We start from the raw sequence: 16072 nt of genomic DNA, 5'->3' as shown, positions 1-16072 counted from the left end.
GTATGTAATAGGACTTCGTGAACTGTAAAGGAGCTGTTACTACTCATTTACTCCAGGAGCCCAAAGCTCACATGCCTTAGGGGGCCAGGCAGACAAAATATCTATGTGAGTACGAAGTGCCTTGGTGTTGGGATGCAGCCGCGAGTTGGAGAGGGCGTTCCCTAGCTGCTGGTGCTCAAATTCCGGACATTGTAAGGCACTATGGTGAACAAAAAGGAAAGGGAAAAACCAATAGCCCTGTTTACCAGACAACTAGCACTGTCCCCCCTCACCCCCCATGGCTGTCATCTCCCCTATCCGAGCCTAAGCTTAGGAAATGGGATGTGTGCATTTTAAGGTATCTTCCAGATCAGAAAGCAGGAGATGTACATGTAGGCATTCTGTGGGCTGTAGTTTCCTCTCTGGGTCCTCTAGTGAAAACTTGCTGTGTCTGTGCTATGCACGGTTGTGTCTCAACTCCTTTTCAAACAGTGTTGACCGCAGAAGCACTACTGGAGCTAATTGAGAACTCAGGCATTTTACCGTAAAGGTGTTACTTTCTGTCCTCTGCATTGGTGAGCTCTGGCAGACTGAAAGCAGTGACTGGAGTTAGTGCCTTTTCCGTTCATGACTTTTCCTTCTTACCCTTGACAGCTGGCTACAGAAAACCCCCTAGTGCTTGAGAGTTTCTGGTTCTTTTCCCTGCAATCTGGAAAACGTTGCTGTTTATTTTCTCATCTTTAAAGACTTAAATGTGTCATATCCGATGTGTGAGAAGCCCCCTTTGAAACTTACATTTAGGTGTAATTAATTTTCGTATCTGTCAAAGGCTGTAATATCAGTGTTAGAGTAAAAACCAGACACCCACAGGCCTCTGATGTGTCCATACCTTTCTTGGTAGTTGGCTCATATTTACCAGTGAAATGGCCATCTGTGCAGTTATTGTATGAAAAGCTGGTGTCACGTGACGACCAGTAGCGTGACAACCAATATGCTATTTTGCAAAACTAAGTCAGACACAAACCTCACTGCAGTCCTTGCTAATGTAAACCTATTAGAATAATCAAATACAAATAAATGAGAGCTTTGTTAATTTGACACTCATGATCTGAATGGTACAGTGTTTACATCAGGACAGAAAAGCATAATCTTTGGACCTTATTTAACTTCCATAGAAGGTCTGATAAGGAAAGGTTGCCTTTTCCATGAGGAGTTGTCCTGGAGACAAGGAAAAACCATTGCTCAGTACCTTAACTTGGCACAAGTTTGTTTAAAAAAAAAATTCCTTTCAGGTTTTTTCCATATTTTCTTAGACTCTCTTTGAGAGTGTCTGTTCAATTATAAAGTAATTGATTGTCTTCTGATTCAGAGTTCTTGGGTGGGGCTTGAGAGTTTGCGTTGCTAACAAGCCCCTAGGTAGTGCTGCTGCTGGTGGTCTGGGGACCACTCTTTTCAGCAGCAAAGCTCCAGAGGAGAGCTGGGGCAGGGTTTATAATGGGGAAAGATGGTAAGAGTGAAAGGAGAGAGATTACCAACGGAAAGTTATACCCCAATTATAAAGGAACGATATCAGGATGTGAGAAGCATATCTCTTTGCTGGGATTTTTAGGTAATTGGGAAAATTGGGCTGTGATAATACATACTTCCTAACCCTTTTTTGTTTGCTATAGAATTTTTTTAGGAGTATAACAATTCCCTATGTGGGGAAAGCTTTCAACTTTGTATGATCGGAGTTATGATCATTGGTTTTAGTATCACTTTTATATAATATCTGATAGGCAGTATGTGGAAGATAGGGAAGTGGGGACATTCCCAATTTACTTCAGTTCAGGACTGTTGAGATTTATGGCATGATTTATCAAATTAAACTTATACACATGTAATAAATTTAAGGAGATAAACTCTATTCTTGTGCTTGCCTGAGGAAATCTGGCTTTCTTGTGGAATACATTTCTAAATGAAACACGTTTTTTTCTGGTTTTATACCTTGAAAATGTGTATGTAATAGTAAAATTATTGTACCAAAAATGATTGAGATATTTTGCACCTTCTATACTGTAAATGTTTTGCATATTTTATATTTTTTATAGGTTTTTAAAAATGATTTTATTTATTTATTTTTTTAGAGAGAGGGGAAGGAAGGAGAAAGAGAGGGAGAGAAACATCAATGTGTGGTTGCTTCTCCCGCGTTCCCTACTGGGGACCCAGCCCACAACCCAGACAAGTGCCCTGACTGGGAATTGAACCAGTGACCCTTTAGTTTGCAGCCCACACTGAATCCACTGAGCTACACCAGCCAGGGCTTTATTCTATATTTTGAACACCTTTGAATTTAATACCCACATGTGGCCGATGGCTACCATATTGGATGGCGCAGTGAAAGCTTTCGCTTGGATGGAAAGGCGTGAGATTAGGAGGTACTTTTATTTCTCGTATTTTTCTCATTGCATTTGGAAAGATCACGACTGCTCGCTAGTCATGTATAAAAACGGGACTTTTTATAAACAGCAAGTAGGTGGTGCCCCAGCTGCAGGCTTTGCTGGATTCTCAATAAAATTCAGCAAATCTGGTACTTATAAATATATCTCAGCACATTGTGTAAAGATTGCCTTACATGTGCCGTAAAAAGTAAAAATTTTAATGATGAAAACTTAGTATTTGACATTCACCTTTAGATGTTGGTTAGCCCCAATATTATGCCTCAACATTCAAAATCGGGATGATTTTTATGGGCTCAGTGCATAGATTTACTGCTACAGCCTGACCATTTTTAAATTAAAATATATCTTTCATTCTGATTGTATTGATTTACACATCTCTGTGTCAATATTAAGTCAAGTGAATTTCTCACTAAGTTGAAAAGATCTGGCAGGGCAAGTTAAATTTATTAGAGTTGCTAGAGGTATTTTCTTGTCTGTGTTTGGGCATCTCTGTGCTTTTCTGCTGTTGATTAGAATTCGACTTTAAAAATAGCACTGAAATGTCAATACCACATTTTCATACCTCTCAGTATTTGTGATTTTTCTCTTGAATGAATTGCCATTTTTAAAAACCTGTCATTACCTGTCACGTTCTTGGCATCCTTTGCAACTGTTTTTCCAAACAATGTATTTTTAGTTTTCTTATATTACTCTAGAATATGTTACTGTCTGAATTTTCTTTGAACACAAACTAAGTCATATTCTTTTATATACTATTTTAATGGTGAATTTTAAATTGAGGAGAACTTATACCTTTTTAAAAAATCAGACTGTGAAGCAATTTAACTTAATTTGAAATAAAAAAAATTCCATGAGGGTTTAAAAGCTTTAGGCATAATTCACCATAATTTTAAAGTATGCATATGAATAAAGATTTACTTTTTGATAGTATAGATAAACTTTCCAAATGTTGACTTTCCCAGAATATCAGTTATCATGTGAATAGGATGGATGTCTACATTCACACACTAAGAATACGGACATTAGTAGCACCGGGTGATGCTAAACCAAGTTCATCGATACACTCATTACATTATAATTTCGTGTACGTGTGCTAGACGGGCATACATGTACTCATGTCTACTATATACCATCTGAAGTTCCCTTTAAAAGACAAAGGCTAAAATGAATATATTTAATATCAAAATAGGTAAATTGTGCGATAAGAAGGTGACCGTGGTTTTCAAACATAAGCAAAGTGTAAATGGATAAAAATTTTTGATGCGAGAAGAAAATGGCAAAAAATAGTACCAGAAACTTTAACCAGGACTGAATGAAGTAACCAAGCTGTGGAGGAAATATTTCTATTTTTAAACACCAAAATTATTTTGTGTGTATTGACGGTGTTGTGTGTTGGCTGCGAATCTTCCCACCATTAAATCAGATCTGCCTGATGCTTTGTAATCACTTTTTCTGGGAAGCATGAGGGTTGCAGTATAAAGTAAAACCAGCTTTGATAGAATGCTTGGGCGTGGTAACTGGTACTTTTCTGGAGTCCTTGACTTTGAGCACTCAGCACCTCCAAATCACCATGTAACAAAGCTGACTTTTATCTGCAGGCAAAACAACTGGCTCATTTCAATAGAAATACAGCACTAATATTTTTATAGTAGCAAACGCTAATAATTGAATACTGTGCTAAGTTTCTTCCACAAGCACTCTCATTTACTCAACACAAGCACCATATGATGTGGGTGTTACATCTCAGTTTTACAGACTGGGAAATTAAGACAGAGGTTAGGTAATTTCCTCAAGGTCATGGAGCCATAGCAAATGGCAGAGACGAGCCTTGAAACTAGGCGTCTCTCAGTCAAAGGTCATGCCCCTAACTACTTCATTATACTTCCTCCTTGCGCAAGAGAAGCGTCTTAGTTTCACAATCAGCTGAGTTGTATTATTTTTACTTTTTAAGAAAAGATACCATTTTCAAAATGCAATTAGGGGAATTTTCTGCCCTAAAATAGTAACTTTTTTTTTAAATCTTTCATTTCATCTTCCAGGGGTCCTTTATTTATAGACAGGTGCTGATTTCTATTAAATCTTTGCTAAGCTGTTGAATATATACCGGTATAAAATAGTACCTTATGGGAAAATATTTGTGCACTATCCAACTAGCAAATATAATTTGTATCTTCTCAAGTGCGATACGAACCGTAGTTGATCTCTGCACATTTCTACTGTGGAATTTTTAGAAACTTTGTGCAGCTTAAAACAAAACAGCGCCGAGAAAACCAGCTGTGAGCACCGCTCCTTGCGGTGCGCTCAGCCACCCGCTTCATCCCCCTCGCCTTCCCTCTGTCAATGCCCATCTAATTCCACTTTAACAACAGTAATTGGCTGATGGAGTAGAAGATATAGATTTGTTTTCTTGATGACTCCTTGACTTTTTTTCCCTCTGGTGATACTAATAGAATTCCAAATCCGTGCCAGTGTGAGCATGTCACGAGTAGGTCAACCATCACGTCAAGGTCCTATTGGAAACCTCATCGCCAACATCTTAATTCAGACTTAGCTCTCTTCGTCACCTGCAGGTGCAATTGTAAGCAATTTTTTCACGTCTCAACTCTCCATTATACCAGAATTCATTTAGTTCCAAGGGGGAGAGCCCTGCCTCCGAATTACGTGCCTGGCTACAGCTGAGTACATGGAATAGATAAAATACCTGGGAACCCCATTTGCGTAGCTGTGTGCATGCGTTTCTTTTTAAAGTTACATAGGTTGAACAAAGATCAGAAAACTCGTACCCATTTTATTTATTTTTTTGCAATCAGCATTTTATATAATTTGTGATAATGAAACCTGACTGTAGTCCTTGTAGTAGTAAGTTCTGGGAAAGTATACTTTCACTTTAAACAGATTATAAAGTTATTACCGGCCCGTTTGACATCACTGTTCCAATTGTATTTCATTACTTGTGACAGGAGCAATATGTATTCATAACAAGAAAATGCCCTTTAAAATTACTAAACTACTTTGATTTGGGGGGATGGGAGGTATACAAAGCAGGCGAAAGCATTTCAGATATTGAAGCGTGGATATGAATGTGTATATGGATGTGTATGCGTTCACCTGTGTATAGATCTTTTATGTATTTCATTTGCTCTGCTTGATTAATAAATATATTTCTATAAACCATACTATTTTCTCTCTATAAAAGAACCCACTGTACTCACTGTGTTTTAGATAGTTACAGAAAATAATAACCTGCAGCTAATTAGGTTTGGATTTTTTTTTTTAAATTGGAATATTGAATGAAAACATAAACTAAAATGGGGGCAATGGGTTAAAAGATAGAAGCTGTTAGCTTTTTCGTACAGAAAAGGGTTTCTGAAGAGACTTAAAGAGGCCGAAAGGCAATCCAATCATTCTAAAATTCTTTGAAGTTGTACATTTTATAATTAGTTCAAATTATCTTCCGCTGAGATGTGGAGACGACGTTAGCGCTCATTGTTTGTTTGTTTGTTTGTTTGTTCTCCTCCAAACGCAGAGACCTTACGCATCCAGGGACGACGCTTTATTATCATACTAATAGGTTTCTGGTACCTCCATTTATTTGTTTGGGAGGCTGCAGCAATCCAATTGGAAGCACATAAAGAATCAGTAACAGTTTTCTCATGCCCTGATGTATTGATCTTTTACATCAGACATGTTTTCAATCTGAGCCACCTGGAATTTTGACCAACGAATCCTAATTTTATTTTGCTTAAAAAGGTTGCCTAGTTTTGTCTCTTTCCTAATGCCATTTGATTAGTTTTTTTTTTTTTTAAACAAGATTGATATAAAGCCATGTGATTGGTTTCCTATTTAAGGTCACAATTGAATGTGCGCATTTGTGAAAGGATTTTCATGTACTTATGATAACTCTGAGCTACAACCTTCTCCAGACCCAGTGGGGAGAGGGGACCCCAGCATTTTGTCCTGGAAAGAACAGTGGATTGTGGGTAAGATCGGAGGCCTACTGCCAGATTTGCAAAAGTCTAGCGCTGTCACTTTGGGTGAGACATTTAAGCAAGTTGTGTCTTTGCTCATTTTTAAGAATCAAGTTGCCTTAAAGCTTTTTTTTTTTTCTTCTTAAACCTACCAATGTTACTATTGCAAAGGTCAGCATAGGCCCAAGTCAGTCCTCGGTTGTAGAGAAAACAGAAATACAAGATTCCAAACCTGTATGTAAACTTGTCAGGAATTAAAGGGAGAAAAGTGATCTTTTACATTTCAAGTATGAGCCTATGGGACTGGGTTTTATATTTTCCTTACCTTTGACTGTATCTTGTATTTTGCTTTTCCTTATAGTTTACTAGATAAGCCTGCTCATGGGAGACCTTAGACCCAGACTCAAATCCTGGTTGTACCTGTCACTCCTTGACTGAGTGATTTTGGACAATTTACTCAGCCTTTGTGCACCTCTGTTTCTCCTTTTGCAAATGGCAATAATGTTGACCTGAAGGGCTTATGGGAGAAGAGAGGTTGAATGCACGTAACATATGGTCCATTATAGGTGCTCGGAAATATTGGGTCTCTTCTCCTTCTCTCTGTTTAGGTCTATGATTACTCCATTTACCGTTTTGCCTCATTTGGATACATTACAAGCCAGCCCTCTATGGGCAGATAAACCACCCGGAGGCCGGACACAGTCCCTGGATGTCATTCCACATCGTGGGTGTCAGAGGAAGGGCACATCCCAGACTTGGACAGTCTGGGAGCTCTGGGGGGTCCCTAGTCAGCTCCTCAGCTCCAGGCTCTCTCCCTGCGGCTGGGATGGGTTTCTGGGTTTCAGGCCAGGTTTCCACAGCAGCTTCTGGGGCACGGTCTGGGGTGGAGCTTGGGGAAGTGTGGGGACCCCCTGGGGAAATAAGACCATTGTAACTGAATGGATAAAAATGTTAAAAAGGCACACTACCCTTCAAAAGACTTTTTCGTGGTCACTGTATTTCTCTTCTTTGTCCATTTTCTGAGCACTGGGGAAAACCTCTAAGAAATATCTTAGTGTGTATATCACGCAGTGGTTCCGATCCTGTTTCATGTTGAGACTGCACATCTTTCGTTTTCTTTTAAATATCATCTTTTTAGGTATCATTTCTGCAAAAAGCAGATCCTTCCCATGTTCTCTGCACAATAATGAAGTAAACATATTTAGCTAAGCCCTTCGTTGAGCCTTACCTACACCTTGTTCTGTGAGCATTAGAATCGGGCCGTTAACGTTATTTGAACATATTTCTGTAATATAATTAACAGCCAGGATAGGTTGATTCTGAAAAGGACATCTAGCAGTTTTGACACTGAGAATTAATTAGAAGAGAGAAGACGGATTTGTGCTCCGGCTAGAATTAACTAGCAGTTCAAAACATAAGCAGTCACCTTGGGCTCTTCTAACACAAAATGACACTTCTTTTCTTAATGTCTAGCTTGTAAAGTTTATTTAGACAAGTCATCTGCCTGTCAGCTCTGTTTTTTCTTTTTCTTTTTTCCTGTTTCATTAAATTTAGAAAATAGTTCTTGCTTTTCTTCAGCCATGCCAAAGTTCATGTTTGTTGAATTAAAAAAAAAAATCACATTTTATGTGTGTCTGGGTTTGAATGGATCAGATTCTTATCAGAGGTCATTCATTCTGGGAGGAAGGGGATGACATTCAACTTACCATTTCTCCCCAATTTTAGAGAATATCTCTTTAATTAAAGAGCTGAAAACTGTAGTAGTTGTTTGCCAGGAATAGCCCACATAAAACGCTGGCACTGTATTTTGCTGATTTTTTTTCTCCCAAGTGACCACAATTATTTTAATGCTTCTCATGCATCTTTCCTCATTTGACCACAACAAAGCCCCTCTTCAAATGCCATGCACTGGAGAAGCCGGCAACACTGGGCCAATGGGGTTAATTCTTATGAAGCACAAAGCACTATCGGAGGGCGCAGAGGGCATCTGTCGGATAAGCTTTCAATATGATGGGGATGATAACAGATCTGCCACCTGTGCAGGAGACAAGTCCTCTTTTGCAGCATTTGACTTTTAAAGTGTCACTTTATTTGTTTAAGAAGCATATTTTATGTGAGCGGGTCATGAACGTCAGTGCCAGAACTGCCTTTCTTCCCGCCCTTCTCACGTTTTTGGATCTCGGGATATGTGAATTTTGTTTTAAGATATCTCAAGTAGGTACAAAACTGCATTTCAAATTTATTTTGATAAAGACGCTTGAGAATCTTCACTGTTGCCCCTCGCCTTCCCCGGAAAAGTCGCTTTTCTCTCCTGTGTGGCCCTGATTGTACCCAGGTTTTTGGGGCAAGTCATATCCAGGTCTTACCACCTGGCCTCGTCTCAGGCCAATGAAGTCAGAGCCTCTGGAAGTGGCACCCAGCCATGGATACTGTCAAAGATGATTTGGGTGATTTTTAACATGCAGGCCGGGTGAGAGAGCTATAGGAGAAGCAGGAAGACCTGTGACTGAATTCTGGTTCTTAATTTATGTGCTTGGAGACCTTGGGCAAGTTATTTTAGTGTGAATGAGATTCTGCTTTTCCACTGGGATGGTCGTGCTGATTAAGGGATTATGGGACCCTGGTAGAAGAGTTCAGCAAATACTACGGTGCCCATGAAGTCTGGAACCACTTCACACATGCTTATGGACTGAAGTTGTTCTCGATAACACTGCATATGCGCCGTGCGTCCAGACTTGCAGAAATCCTGAAACTCACGGTATAAGGTTTTAAGTTGTTGTTTTTTACATATTCTTTATGATGTCCTGAAATCCAGCATTACAGTGTAAGTGGTTCTAGTTCTACCCTCTAGATTACACCGACTAAATCAGATTCCTCTTGCTCATCAGACTTAAATTTAAGTGCTAGTTCTTCTAGCTATCTGGGTACCTCTCTGAGCCTCATTTTTTTTTGCACCTGTAAGAAAGGTATAAAGATATTAGGGAAGTGAAAGGAAGAAAGAATTGCTACGTGATAGTCCCACAAATACTTGGACAGTTTTGTATGTTTTTCATACTAAATCACCTCACTTCTTCCTAGTTACTTTTCACATTTTGCAAACACCCTCACTTTTCCGATTGCTCTTTAAAGGTGCTTGTAAGCTAATGTCCTTCAAACGGGGAACCCAGAAGTAACTTCTTTTTAGCTGAAGGCTGAATTTCAAATTGTTAACGTTTTCTTTTGAATTTTGATTCTATTACCTAACATGGTCTTGTACCATTAAATTTAAGAAACATACTCTCTCTTTCATCATTCCAATAATTTGATAATAATATTGATTAAACTGAAGGAGCCGAGAATGCCTGCCATTGGCAGTTTCTTTGTGAATTTATTTTAATTTGTTAATCAGTGTTGTTTGCCTAAGGTTGCTTTGCTTTTTGCAATTTCATCTGACTAACCCCTTGGCCAGCCACAGTTTACTCTCCTCATTGCAAACAGTTCTGTAAAGACTTAGGGAGACACCCTTTGATGCTCTAATATACCATAGATTTCTACCGTCTTCCCTTCAGGCTGGTAACCTTGACAATAAAGTAAATGCCACTTCTCTGGCAAAACTTATTCTTAGCGACTCTATGTCAGCTCCCGGTGATTATTGCTTTTTCTTCTAGTTCCAGATAAACTCTATGTTTACAAAGTGATGGAGAGTTTTACCCCCACTTGTCATCACTGTGTTGGTTATTAGTTTATAAATCCCCCGGCATTTTATAGGTACAAGAAGACAGCAGCCCCAGGGTTAAATTTAAAATATCATCGAATATTTGCATGAGCCTGGAGATTCGAACTAATGTACAAGCAGGGGATGTTCTCTCCTCCCCGCCTTGGGCTGCAGTGTTTGTGGACGGGTGTGGAGTAGAAGTGGCGTCTGAGCAGGTGCGGGGAGCAGGAAGGGACCCATAGTCCTTTCAAGTACCCGCTCTGAGTTGTATTTTGTAATCTCATTTATTGCTCAAAACACCTTTTTAAGGTAAAGATTGTTACCCATACATTTACTGATGATAGTGAATCCTAAAGAGATTAAATCATTTATTTAAAACAACATAACTGGCCAAGTTCCAGACCCAAAATTTGAACCAAATAGGTCTGGTTCCAGAGCCTATGTTCATTCTCTTATATAATCCTGGTCTTGGAAATCAGGTTTTTCTTTTTCTCTTTCTTTCTAGCTTTCTATTTTTTTTTCTCCCATACTTTAATAGAATTGCTTTTTTGAAGACCATAGGTATTCTTAAATACTTAAATCCAATGTCTTACTTAATAACAACTTAGTAGTGGTATCTAAATAAATGTTTCATAGTTACTCCTAGATGTTACACACGAGCCTTTTTGGAGTTGAACATAAAATGTAACGAGACGCCCATTCATAACCGTGCAGGAGCCTGCCCACCAGCTCCTATTGTCTGTGCCTCTGACCCTATGCTCATCTGCTCTTTCTTTTCAAATTCCCTTCAAGCATCCCCCCAGTTTTAGGGGGACAGAGTGACTTTTAAATCCAAGCTAAGAAAAAGTTTTAACATAAAATGTGGAAAGGCACATAAATGAGATTGCAGGCTCATCTGTTTAGGCTATTAGGAATAAACACCTAATACCTACAGCCGTCACATTTTTTAAAATGCTTCTTTCCTGAAAATGTCATTTGGCCATAGACTAATATGTGACTGTACACCCAGTTTAGGTAGGACTTGGCTCGTATTTGTTTCTGTCTTGATTTTTCTTTATGAAAAGAGACGACCCCTCTGAAATCGATGGTAGGCAGCAGGGAATTGCGTGTCCTTGATGGCTCAACACAGACACACCTGCTGTATTATTTAGCCATAAGCCAGAGAAAAGTTGTAGCTGAAATGGACAATCGGGACATTCTGAATACGCTTTCAGAGAGCTGCCGGGGGCTGCGCCTTGACTCAGTGATGTAAAGTGTGGAGTCAAACTGAGTATTTGCCGTGCGAGAGAAAACTAATGGAAACGTTCACTTGGGGCAAGACAAATGGTAGTAAATGAGAAAACACACCATGAATTGCAAATGGAGCTGAGTTAATTTGTTGCTACAGTAGTGTTGCCCTACTGTTAAATGAAGGCTGTGTAATTATCTTGCTGGCAGAGATAATGTCAAAACCTCATTTCTCCTTACAAGCCTCGTTTTTACATGAGGGCTAATTGAGCTGCAAGGTGACAACTGATTATATATGGCCATCATCATCATCGGGCCCTCTTGCTCAATTTGCAAATAATGTTACACTTTTTTTTTTAAGTGAGGATTCTTGTCAGACTCGGAGGTATTAAAGAAACTTTTTGAACTGTTTGAGTAATTTGCAGTATTCTTTCTTTATCTGTAAATTATTCTGGAATAAATTATCTTTGCCTTACATACTTTACCACTTTCTCTCCAACCTCCTGACCTGTTTACAGTGGTAGTTAAAGGGGATGGCAGTACTAGTTTACCTCTTGTTTTGTAGAACATGATAGTTCCATTCAGGTGAAATGTATTGGTTTTCTATTGTTTTTTAAATTTCTGGGAAGTTAGGCTTTTCTAGGTGTTGAAAATAAAATGTCAGGAGTTCAAATAATGGGGAAAAAGTACTTCATTCAGCAAAGTCAATTGAATTTAAATTCTGATTTCTTTCTTTTGACATCTAGGGCTGTACTCATTATTAGCCTGTCTTTTCTACCTCACTACGGTGGTAACTTTTTTTTTTTGAAGGTGAAAAGACATACCGCTTTGTTTTTCGAGTGACAAAAGGAAGCAGGTATGACGTGGGTTAAGTTTAAGTCTCACCCAGAAGTTTTGGGGGCCTGGTATTAGTCAGGGAATCTCAGGTATTGATTAGCTCAGTGATTCTTAACCGTTGGCAATCAATCGTCAGCGTCATCTGATAGGCTTGGTAAAACCCAAACTTCCGGGGCCTCTGCCTCCCAGAGTCTGATTCAGGAGATGTGGGCGGGGCCTGAGAGTGTCCTTTTCCCCCTGCCAGCCTCCTTCATGGAAATAAAGATGTTTGCTTGGCTCAGATCCAGTCTCATCAGTCGTGGCTCAGTCTGTGAGGAGGCAGCATTATCTATAGTGACATTTTTCTACTTATTAAAAATCCCAAGGATTGAATGATGTCACCAGTTATTGTGGTTGCAGATGAATCTGAGTCTACACTAGACAAAATTCGTTATCTCAAGGAAAAGGCGAATTAATGGTGGCTGTTTACTTGTAGTTCAAACGCATTGGCAAGTATTGCCCTGTGGGCGACTCTCCTAGTTCAGTGTAAAATTCTGAATAGGAATTCAGGGTACGGGTGCTCAGCATGGGTAGTCGGAGGGGTTTCCCTACTTGTGGGACAGCTTCAGTCTGACCATGAACTCAGACCAGTGGGGACTCTTTGGAATCGAAGGGTGGGCTAGAACTCAACGGAAAACCCATAGCAACTCAGCCTTCTCCAGGGTCTTTGTCAATAACAGCAATTACATGACAGGTGCATAATGGGAGAAAACTAGCCTGTTACCAAGTATTTTGTAATACTTTTATAACTCAAATGGCTCATCTTTGTTTTTTTACATGCCAAGTATCTCAGATAATCTTTAGAATAACCATATGAGGTGGATAACATCTATTTTTAACAGATGAAGAAACCGAAACATAATGAGATTAAGTAATGTATTCGGAGTCACACTGCTAATAAGTGACTCGTTTGATACTAATCCAATGCTGTGGTTTGGACACACACGTCTATCTCCAGTTCATTGATGAGAAAATGGGAACTCAGGGACCCGGGCCACTTGTTTCAGACTAGACAGCTAGCACAAGCTGACCTGCGGTTCCCATGCCAACCTTTTGGCTCTTGAGTTATGCGGTTGCTCTTGCCTCTGTTATTTAACCTTAACGTTGTGAAGACCAGGCCTTAGGTTTTCTCCATCAGAGTTTTTCTGTCCTAGTGGTGTCCTGAGGCTGCTGCATGGAGCCCTTGACTCCATAAGTGGCCTTAGGCCTGGTGAAGGAGTCAGGAAGTGGCGTCCAGTCACAGTAAGTCATTCAGCCTTGGACTTTAAGCACGAGTCTGTTGGGAACATTGCACGACCTGGAAAGTTATAAAATAATACGCTCTGTTCTGTGCCACACCCCAGGACTCGGTGTGCCCCTGCTCATGAAGTCAGTGTAAAGTGCATCTCGGAGAAAGAAGGAGGCATCCTTGGGAGCCACTTGTCAGAGGTATTTGCCTCCCTCCTCCCTAAACACTGGGGCACTTTCCAGGTCACTGGAGTTGCTGAAGGTGAGCCTGCCACCTGGGGCCCCCGTGTGGCTGCAGAGTTCCGGCACCCTGACCCCTGGTGGGAAGGAGAGCAGGTGCGAGCTCAGAGAGGTAGGAACCCAGCATGCCTGGGAGAGGAGGGGTAGTATTGCTGGGGGCGAATGCCAATATACCTGCTCGGAGAAACCTAAACCAGGGCAATCCTCAGAGAGGGGAGTTCCCTGTCCTTCAGGGTTCGGCATTGCCCAGAAAAGATCCATTGGGTCATTTGAAAAGTGAAGCAAATACTTAGACATACCCTGCAAAAGAGGGGAGTCTGAGCTGTGTGCCCCACCCTGTCCCTCTGCTGTATCTCCTGCACTCATCTGGGGAAGAGAATAGAGGTGACAGTCTGGTTGACCAGGGCATGGTCTGCAGGCGTGCCGCTCAGACCTCCTTGGCCGTCCAGACAGAGACAGTTGTCTCAGAAGAAAGTGGGGGAAAGGCCACTGGAGAAGAGGAAGTAAAAACTGATGGGCAAAGATCCAGCTTTGAAAATGAAGTTGATACAGATCAAAATTTGAAGAGTCATGGGACCATGATTCGCAGGGAAAAAGTGAAGAGAAGGCGCGTCAGCCGAGTGTGGTGGGCTTGTAGGCAAGGCGTTAACTCAACACACACACACACACACACACACCCGCAGTGACCAACGTCATCATAAATCTCCTCGCCACTTGAAGTGCTGCGTAGTTTTTCGTTTTTCACTCTCCAAATTGAATTCAGCGCAGCAACGGCTGTGCATGCTCTTGGGTAAACCTTTTGTCAGTTCTAGTGCCGCCTGCGCTCTGGGCAGCAGAGCAGGGCTGTCTGCGATTATTTTACTAAGTTCTGTAGCACATGCCGTTATTCACCCCCACTCCGAGTTGTAATTTTAAATGTCCGGTTTGATTCTGCCCACAAGGAAAACATCAGTGTATCGCAGAAATAACTGAAACTGCAGTGCCCACAACGGGTGTAAATAATTTGCACGTGTTTTTTTTTTTTTTCAAAGTGAATGGAGTTACTCATGTTATCAAAACTTGCCTTGTTTATATTGAGACAGATTAGTTTTACAATGATATGATTTATGCCTATAATGCAAAATGATTATCACAGTAAGTCTAGTTAACGTCCATCATCACACATAGTTACACATTTCAAACTTCCTTTTCAAAGGAGTGACATTCTCTTGCATTTTGAAAGGAGCTTTGGACTGATGGAGCTTTGCCCTTCTTACCCTGTCAACTCACACCACAGCCTGGGTCGGCCTTAAAATGGGATTGTCCTAAATTGAGGGGGAGAGAGAGAGAGCGTGCAGAGAGCAGCCAGCTGCGGTTGTCAGCGCCGGCTGGGGGCGGCCTCCGGCAGTGCCCCCAGCAGAGAAAGATCGTCCGCACGTCACAGCTGTGCCAGGCTGAGAAACCGCTCTAAAGTGGGCACACATGAAAGCCGTGGTTCAGAAAGTTGAGTTTTATATATGCACTTAATGTTTTATTTGATAACATTTCATCATGTTTGAAGAAAAATGTGTTAAAGAGTGTGTGTGTGTGTGAGAGAGAGAGAGAGAGAGAGAGAGAGATTGGAGCGGCGTGTTTATTCAATTTGGAAAGTGTTTGTTGGAGAAGTTGGAAAACTGGCATTTTTCCTTCCTTTGGTGTTTACTGCACCCCAGTTTATGTAAGACATTGCTGGTTAAGGGGGAAATTCTCCCAAGGCATTGTCAGGGGAATGACGAAGAGAGTCAGACACATCCAAAAGCATGGGCCAAGTGCTGTGAGGAGGTAAAAGCTGGACCCCTTGGGGGCAGGAGGAAGGAGGTGGGTCCAAGACACACGCTCTCGGTGTGGGGGGTAGGGGTTGCCGTAGAAGGTCCCTGAGCTGAGCCCTGAGGACAAGCAGGGTGACCAGGAACCAGAGGGAGGGCGGGAGGAGGAAGAGGGAGCCATGCACACAATACCCTCCCTCACTCTGGATTTTTGTGTGTGTGTCTGTCTGTCCATCCCTCTTGAGTGTGTATTAACAGCCTCACAGCTCTCTGGCTCTCCCTCGCTCTGGGGCTCCTGCTTGCTGCCCAGTTTCTCCGTTCAGCCAGGCTCAGTTTCTGGCTCCTTGCTGAACTGCTGGGTGGTGCCGGCTGGCTCTCTCTCAGCCTCACTTCTTCCCTCTCCCACGCAGCCCGGCTGCACCCTGGGCTCCCTGGGGACTGCACGCCCTCTTGCTTCCAGTCTGCCTGGTTGCCAGTTGTTTTTCCCTCCTTTTTCCCCATCCCTGTCGTCCAGTTTGTGTGTTTGTACTGTGAAGAGATAACAGTAGGTACGGTGCTTGGCGAAGGACAGAGACAGGAGTAGCGAGCATGGGTGACAGACAGTGCAACATCGGGCTCAGGGAGGGCCGAGAGGCC

The 16072-nt window shown here is 41.4% G+C and overlaps 1 protein-coding gene across 11 annotated transcripts in view; it reads left to right on the top strand.

Moving 5' to 3' along the window:
- Window positions 1-16072, top strand: part of GPATCH2 (G-patch domain containing 2) — a 126386-nt gene that overhangs the window by 33595 nt on the left and 76719 nt on the right. The gene's annotated exons all lie outside the window — the stretch shown is intronic.

Source organism: Desmodus rotundus, chromosome 10 (genome assembly GCF_022682495.2).
Source record: "Desmodus rotundus isolate HL8 chromosome 10, HLdesRot8A.1, whole genome shotgun sequence".
Taxonomy (NCBI): Eukaryota; Metazoa; Chordata; class Mammalia; order Chiroptera; family Phyllostomidae; genus Desmodus; species Desmodus rotundus.
The sequence above is the reverse complement of the archived record's forward strand: the minus strand, read 5'-3'. Positions and strand labels throughout refer to the sequence as shown.